Source organism: Caretta caretta, chromosome 2 (assembly GCF_965140235.1).
Source record: "Caretta caretta isolate rCarCar2 chromosome 2, rCarCar1.hap1, whole genome shotgun sequence".
In the NCBI taxonomy this organism is placed as follows: domain Eukaryota; kingdom Metazoa; phylum Chordata; order Testudines; family Cheloniidae; genus Caretta; species Caretta caretta.
The window spans coordinates 642,982-650,639 of record NC_134207.1 but is presented as its reverse complement, the minus strand read 5'-3'; positions in this window follow the sequence as shown (position 1 = coordinate 650,639).

Genomic DNA, 7,658 nt, shown 5'->3' with positions numbered 1-7,658 from the left:
ATCTAAAAGTGGCAATTCTTCAACAAAAACAACTTCAGAAACAGACTCCAACGAGAGACTGCTGAATTGGAATTAATTTGCAAACTGGATACAATTAACTTAGGCTTGAATAAAGACTGGGAGTGGATGGGTCATTACACAAAGTAAAACTATTTCCCCATGTTTATTCCCCCTGCCCTTCCCTACTGTTCCTCAGACGTTCTTGTCAACTGCTGGAAATGGCCCACCTTGATTATCACTACAAAAAGTCCCCCCCCCCGCCCCCGCTCTCCTACTGGTAATAGCTCACCTTACCTGATCACTCTGGTTACAGTCTGTATGGTAACACCCATTGTTTCATGTTCTCTGTGTATATAAATCTCCCCACTGTATTTTCCACTGAATCCATCTGATGAAGTGAGCTGTAGCTCACGAAAACTTATGCTCAAATACATTTGTTAGTCAAGGTGCCACAAGTCGTCCTTTTTCTTTTTGTGGATACAGACTAACACGGCTGCTACTCTGAAACTTTTCCCATAACTGCTCTCTGAGTCTCACCAGCCTGGGGGAGACACCCCCCTTCTCTGTCAGTTGGGCCATTCATGTTCTTACAAACGACCCCCTGGCAATGTCCTGGTCCCAACTCCTCTGCTGTCCCAGCCGTTGGAGCTGTATCTCGATGTAAAGAGACACAGTTACCTTCCAAAACCTTTTCAGAAATAGCATCCTGAAAACTGGGACCTGGATTGGGCGCCCTCCGCCACCCTTTTCTCTGTCCCTCAGAAGTCAGCTGTGTGACAGCTCTTCCCTAAGAGGTCAGTTACACAGTTCCTTCTCAAAACCTGGGTCACAGGCTGAGTGCCTGGGTGCACAGACGCTGAGCCAGCCATCCTCCGAGTGTCCTGGGCATCCTGCCCTGAGTGACTGGTGAGGAGACGTTCCCTTACCCGCACTATTCCTTCCGCAGTTTCCTCCTCTGGGCTCCCTCCGAAGACACATTTCTGTTCAGGAAGGACACATTTCTGTTCAGGAAGGACAGGCAGGGCAGAAAAGGTGGGGGAGTAGCACTGTATGTAAGGGAGCAGTATGACTGCTCAGAGCTCCGGTACGAAACTGTAGAAAAACCTGAGTGTCTCTGGATTAAGTTTAGAAGTGTGTGCAACAAGAGTGATGTAGTGGTGGGAGTCTGCTGTAGACCACCGGACCAGGGGGATGAGGTAGATGAGGCTTTCTTCCGGCAGCTCACGGAAGCTACTAGATCGCATGCCCTGATTCTCATGGGTGACTTTAATTTTCCTGATATCTGCTGGGAGAGCAATACAGCGGTGCATAGACAATCCAGGAAGTTTTTGGAAAGCGTAGGGGACAATTTCCTGGCGCAAGTGCTAGAGGAGCCAACTGGGGGGGGGCGCTTTTCTTGACCTGCTGCTCACAAACCGGGTAGAATTAGTGGGGGAAGCAAAAGTGGATGGGAATCTGGGAGGCAGTGACCATGAGTTGGTTGAGTTCAGGATCCTGACGCAGGGAAGAAAGGTAAGCAGCAGGATACGAACCCTGGACTTCAGGAAAGCAGACTTCGACTCCCTCAGGGAACAGATGGCCAGGATCCCCTGGGGGACTAACTTGAAGGGGAAAGGAGTCCAGGAGTGCTGGCTGTATTTCAAGGAATCCCTGTTGAGGTTACAGGGACAAACCATCCCGATGAGTCGAAAGAATAGTAAATATGGCAGGCGACTGGCTTGGCTTAATGGTGAAATCCTAGCGGATCTTAAACATAAAAAAGAAGCTTACAAGAAGTGGAAGGTTGGACATATGACCAGGGAAGAGTATAAAAATATTGCTCGGGCATGTAGGAATGATATCAGGAGGGCCAAATCGCACCTAGAGCTGCAGCTAGCCAGAGATGTCAAGAGTAACAAGAAGGGTTTCTTCAGGTATGTTGGCAACAAGAAGAAAGCCAAGGAAAGTGTGGGCCCCTTACTGAATGAGGGAGGCAACCTAGTGACAGAGGATGTGGAAAAAGCTAATGTACTCAATGCTTTTTTTGCCTCTGTCTTCACTAACAAGGTCAGCTCCCAGACTGCTGCGCTGGGCATCGCAAAATGTGGAAGAGATGGCCAGCCCTCTGTGGAGATAGAGGTGGTTAGGGACTATTTAGAAAAGCTGGACGTGCACAAGTCCATGGGGCCGGACGAGTTGCATCCGAGAGTGCTGAAGGAATTGGCGGCTGTGATTGCAGAGCCATTGGCCATTATCTTTGAAAACTCGTGGCGAACGGGGGAAGTCCCGGATGACTGGAAAAAGGCTAATGTAGTGCCAATCTTTAAAAAAGGGAAGAAGGAGGATCCTGGGAACTACAGGCCAGTCAGCCTCACCTCAGTCCCTGGAAAAATCATGGAGCAGGTCCTCAAAGAATCAATCCTGAAGCACTTGCATGAGAGGAAAGTGATCAGGAACAGCCAGCATGGATTCACCAAGGGAAGGTCATGCCTGACTAATCTAATCACCTTCTATGATGAGATTACTGGTTCTGTGGATGAAGGGAAAGCAGTGGATGTATTGTTTCTTGACTTTAGCAAAGCTTTTGACACGGTCTCCCACAGTATTCTTGCCAGCAAGTTAAGGAAGTATGGGCTGGATGAATGCACTATAAGGTGGGTAGAAAGCTGGCTAGATTGTCGGGCTCAACGGGTAGTGATCAATGGCTCCATGTCTAGTTGGCAGCCGGTATCAAGTGGAGTGCCCCAAGGGTCGGTCCTGGGGCCGGTTTTGTTCAATATCTTCATAAATGATCTGGAGGATGGTGTGGATTGCACTCTCAGCAAATTTGCGGATGATACTAAACTGGGAGGAGTGGTAGATACGCTGGAGGGGAGGGATAGGATACAGAAGGACCTAGACAAATTGGAGGATTGGGCCAAAAGAAATCTGATGAGGTTCAATAAGGATAAGTGCAGGGTCCTGCACTTAGGACGGAAGAACCCAATGCACAGCTACAGACTAGGGACCGAATGGCTAGGCAGCAGTTCTGCGGAAAAGGACCTAGGGGTGACAGTGGATGAGAAGCTGGATATGAGTCAGCAGTGTGCCCTTGTTGCCAAGAAGGCCAATGGCATTTTGGGATGTATAAGTAGGGGCATAGCGAGCAGATCGAGGGACGTGATCGTTCCCCTCTATTCGACATTGGTGAGGCCTCATCTGGAGTACTGTGTCCAGTTTTGGGCCCCACACTTCAAGAAGGATGTGGATAAATTGGAGAGAGTCCAGCGAAGGGTAACAAAAATGATTAGGGGTCTGGAACACATGAGTTATGAGGAGAGGCTGAGGGAGCTGGGATTGTTTAGTCTGCGGAAGAGAAGAATGAGGGGGGATTTGATAGCTGCTTTCAACCATCTGAAAGGGGGTTCCAAAGAGGATGGCTCTAGACTGTTCTCAATGGTAGCAGATGACAGAACGAGGAGTAATGGTCTCAAGCTGCAGTGGGGGAGGTTTAGATTGGATATTAGGAAAAACTTTTTCACTAAGAGGGTGGTGAAACACTGGAATGCGTTACCTAGGGAGGTGGTAGAATCTCCTTCCTTAGAGGTTTTTAAGGTCAGGCTCGACAAAGCCCTGGCTGGGATGATTTAACTGGGAATTGGTCCTGCTTCGAGCAGGGGGCTGGACTAGATGACCTTCTGGGGTCCCTTCCAACCCTTATATTCTATGATTCTATCTACTTTTCTATTTCCTCAGGAACACTCTCTAAGAACTGCTCCATTTGCAGGAGAGACAGATCTTCTAGAGATTTAACACTTGCTCCTGATATCCAGGCATCCCAATTTTGTACAATGTGGTTGGCGTGTTGTGAAAATGCCACGTCTGGTTTCCAACTTAGGGCTCTGAACCGCCGACGGGCATGCTTGGGTGTTGGCCCCATTCTAATTCTGGCCTTTTTAAAAAAAAGTTTCTCCTCATTCATGAGTTCTTTAGGCATTTCAGCTGCCACGTCTGCTAAGGGCCCACTGAGTTGTGGCCTCAGCTCCACCATATACTGGTCTGTAGGGAGGCTGTACCCAAGGCAGGCCCTTTCAAAATTTTCTAGGAAGGCCTCTGTATCATCGCCTACCTTGTAGGTGGGGAATTTCTTGGAATGGGGAGCGGCACCTAGAGAAGGACTGCTGGACCCGGCTTAGCCCTTTCCAACTCTAAATGCTTCAGCTCTAACTCTGTTTCCAAGCGCTTCGCCTGTTTCCTCTCCTCCACTTCCAACTCCAAGCACTTCACCTTTCTTTTGTCCTCTGCTTCCAAACACATCATCTGTAGGAAGAAATCCCTGTCTTCTGCAGTCAGAACTCGGTCTGGATTAAGGGCATCCCTCCATCTTGGCACCTGGATCTTGGTTGGGGGAAGGCTGACCCTTCCCTCCTGGTTCCCAGTCCCCCATCCCCTCCCTTTATTTCCGACATGGAGCTTGATGCCTGAGCTTGATCTGGGACTGTCTTCTCCATGTCATGCTGCTTTGGGAAGACTGGTTTTTCTAAGGTTTCGGTGCCTGACCTCAACCTCATGCACAGGCTGCCCTACTTTAGCTTAACTATTTTGTTGCCACAAAGCAAGAAAAGAAAAAAAAAACAAAACTGCTTGTTGTACTCCCTGGCTTCTTTGGCAAGCCTGTTCCCCCTCAGATAAAAGAAAAAGTGGGGGGTACCTCCCTGGCTTTCAAGCAGCCAAAAGGAAAAATGTCCTTTTAAACTCCTGAGGTCTGTGCTGCTGGTTCAAAACTATCTCACCACTGCCACCATGTCAAGGCTGATTCCCAACTCTGTCACTCCGAGTGTAGAAGTGGGGCCCACAAGGATTTTAAAAATTAATATTGGCCACTCCAGGCTTGTATTAAACTCCCAAGGTTACACCTTTTCCCTGACCTTGGCTTGGTAAACGCTGCCACCACCCAAATGCAAAAAAAAAAACCCTTTGAACCCAGGAAGGAGCACTTGGGAATTCCTCCCTGTGGGGTACCCTCAAGTCCTTTCACCCCCCATCCCGGGAAGAGCTGAGAAAGAAAACAAAGGAAATTAGCTGTGGCTATCAACTAATCAAACAACATGCACAAACCTCTTAGGACACCGAAAATCCAATCCTGTTCTTAAAAAAGGTAAATTTTATTGAAAACAAAAAGAAAGAATATACACTTGAAACTTAGGCTTTTGTTAAATTTTAAAAGAGCAAGTCCAAAAATCAAGCACCCAAAATAGCATCCTTGGGGGTTCAGCTTAAAGATTACAAGCAAACAAAAGCATCTAGGGTTAGCACAGAGGAGTCCACAAGCCAAGAAGAAATACTTTGATAATTTATGATCATACCTGCCTTAAGCTGCTTTATAGCATGGCTGCTCTGTCCCTCCAGCCCAGAGAACAACAGACAAAGGGAAAGTTTCTTTCCCAATTTTTAAAAGTTCTACCTTCCCATTGGCTCTTTTGGTCAGGTGCCCACTTTTTTTTTCTTTACCTGGGGGACTTTTTAACCCTTTACAGGTAAAGCAAGTAAAGAACAGCTACCAAGAGGGATTTTACCCCTGGCTGGCTGGCTGGATGTCCATCAAAGGGAGATATCCCCCTCCCCCCCTTTATTTATCACATCTTCATCTCCCAATGAAGCAATCACCTTGGCATCTGTGTTTCCTCCAGAAGACAATCCAGGAGGATGGCAGGATCAAGCATTCGAACCCCAAAGCACTTCATCTCATGGCTTGGTTTTCAGATGGGAGTCAAACCTAGAACATTCCTGCTCCGAAGCCGTACAAACCATTCTATTAGGAAATGCTACTTATCTAAATAGAAGCATTTCTCCCTCTGGGCACAGCAGAAACACATATCTCCAGAGTCAGCAGATAGTCCAAAATAAGGGGAATATCTTCCTTCTCTCAAAATGACTGGTCTCTCCCCCAGTTCTGTATGAGTCCAAGGTATGCCATCCACCATCAGACAGTTATTCAATTTTCACTCGCCTGCTGACTAGCAGATTCTTAAAAGGCCTGATCAGAACTTTCTCACCAGTAAGGAAAGCAACTCCTCACTGAGCCTTGAACCTTGTACTTTTGGTGCTCACTAAGGCCTTCCCTTCCCCTTCAAATGACTAGCTACAAGTTCCATGTCTCGCCTATTGATGAAAGCTTTATTCCTTGTGTCCACCACCTCTGCCAGAAGGGTAGGCGAACTCAGAACCTGAATGGTGGTTCCGCCGTACACAGTATTCCATAAGGACAAAGTTTTTTTATGAGTACATCGAAGGTAACCCCCAAGGTAGTTTCAGAGTTTCACATAAACCAGTCAATCCACTTGCCTGTATTTTTTCTTGAAACCCCAAGTATCTGAAGAGAAGAGGAGACTTCATTCCCTCAACATGCGATGGACTTTGGATTTTTACCTACAAAGGACAAAACCAATCAGAAAATCACCTAGACTGTTTCTTGCCATAGCAGAACAAATTGGAGGATATCCTCTCAGAGGATCTCTAAATGGATCTCTGATAGTATCCTACCTTGCTAATAGTTGTCACAGCTTCCTCACTCTCATGGGATAAGGGCTCTCTCTACCAGGGCACAAGTGGCCTCAGTGGCACGGCCTCAAGTACCCCTGCTTGACATTTGCAGGGTAGCTATGTGAAGTTCCAGACACAAGTTTTTGAGAGATTGTGATCTGGTCCAAGGCTCCTTCACTGACTCATCTTTTGGGACAGTGGTCCTTCAAACAGCTTTGCTCTCTGTATCTTCGCTCCCTCCTCCTACTTGAGTACTGCTTGTCAGTCACCTGCAATGGAATACACAATGGGAGCAGCGCTATTACTTACCTTATAGCAGTGCTTCCCAAACTGGGGGTTCGCGAAATGTTACAGGGCGTTCTCAGGGGAAAATTCTCTAATGGCAAGGAGCCAGCAGCCTGGTGCCCCTGGACTTCCAAGAGCTAAGCAGATTGAAGCAAGCATATCTAGCAGACTGAGGAGATTTAAACTTCAAGACTCCTTATAAGAAATGGAAAGGGAGGTGGATATTTTTTGCTCTTTTTAAAATTAAATAGGCAGCTAGTATTTTTAAAATTATTATGAAGAACAAGTTTAAGCTTTGTTGTAACATGCGTTGTTTGCCTGGACTGCTCAAGACCCAAATGCTTGTGTATGAGGAACTCTTTGAGTTGGCTTCTTAAATCCCTTCATACTGTTTCACATCTGATGCTCCTTGTTGACACATAGGAGCCTTGTCTTATAACATGCTTATTCAAAGTGATACAAGCTACGAAAGTGAGATCTGGGAAGAGTGTTGTCATTTTCATAATGTAATAAAAATACTGTAATGATTAATAATAATAATGTGTAATAAGCATGTCATAAAAACAAATTGTATATTTCCAAGATCACTGCTTTTATAATTTATACTCAGGTAAAGGAGAAAATCCCTGGAAATATTCATTTTTAGGAGGGGGTTTGTGATCCTTGACATTTTAGTGAAAGGGGTTTACAGTTTGGTAACCACTGCCTTATAGTAACTGGAGGTTCTTCGAGATGTGCAGTTTGTGTCTGCATTCTACTACCCACCCTCTTTTCCCTCTGCTTTAGATCATACCTGGATTTGCTTCAGAGAAGGAACTGGAGAGGGGGTTGGTCCACTCTGCCGTTAATAACTGTGGCTGGAAGCACCAGGA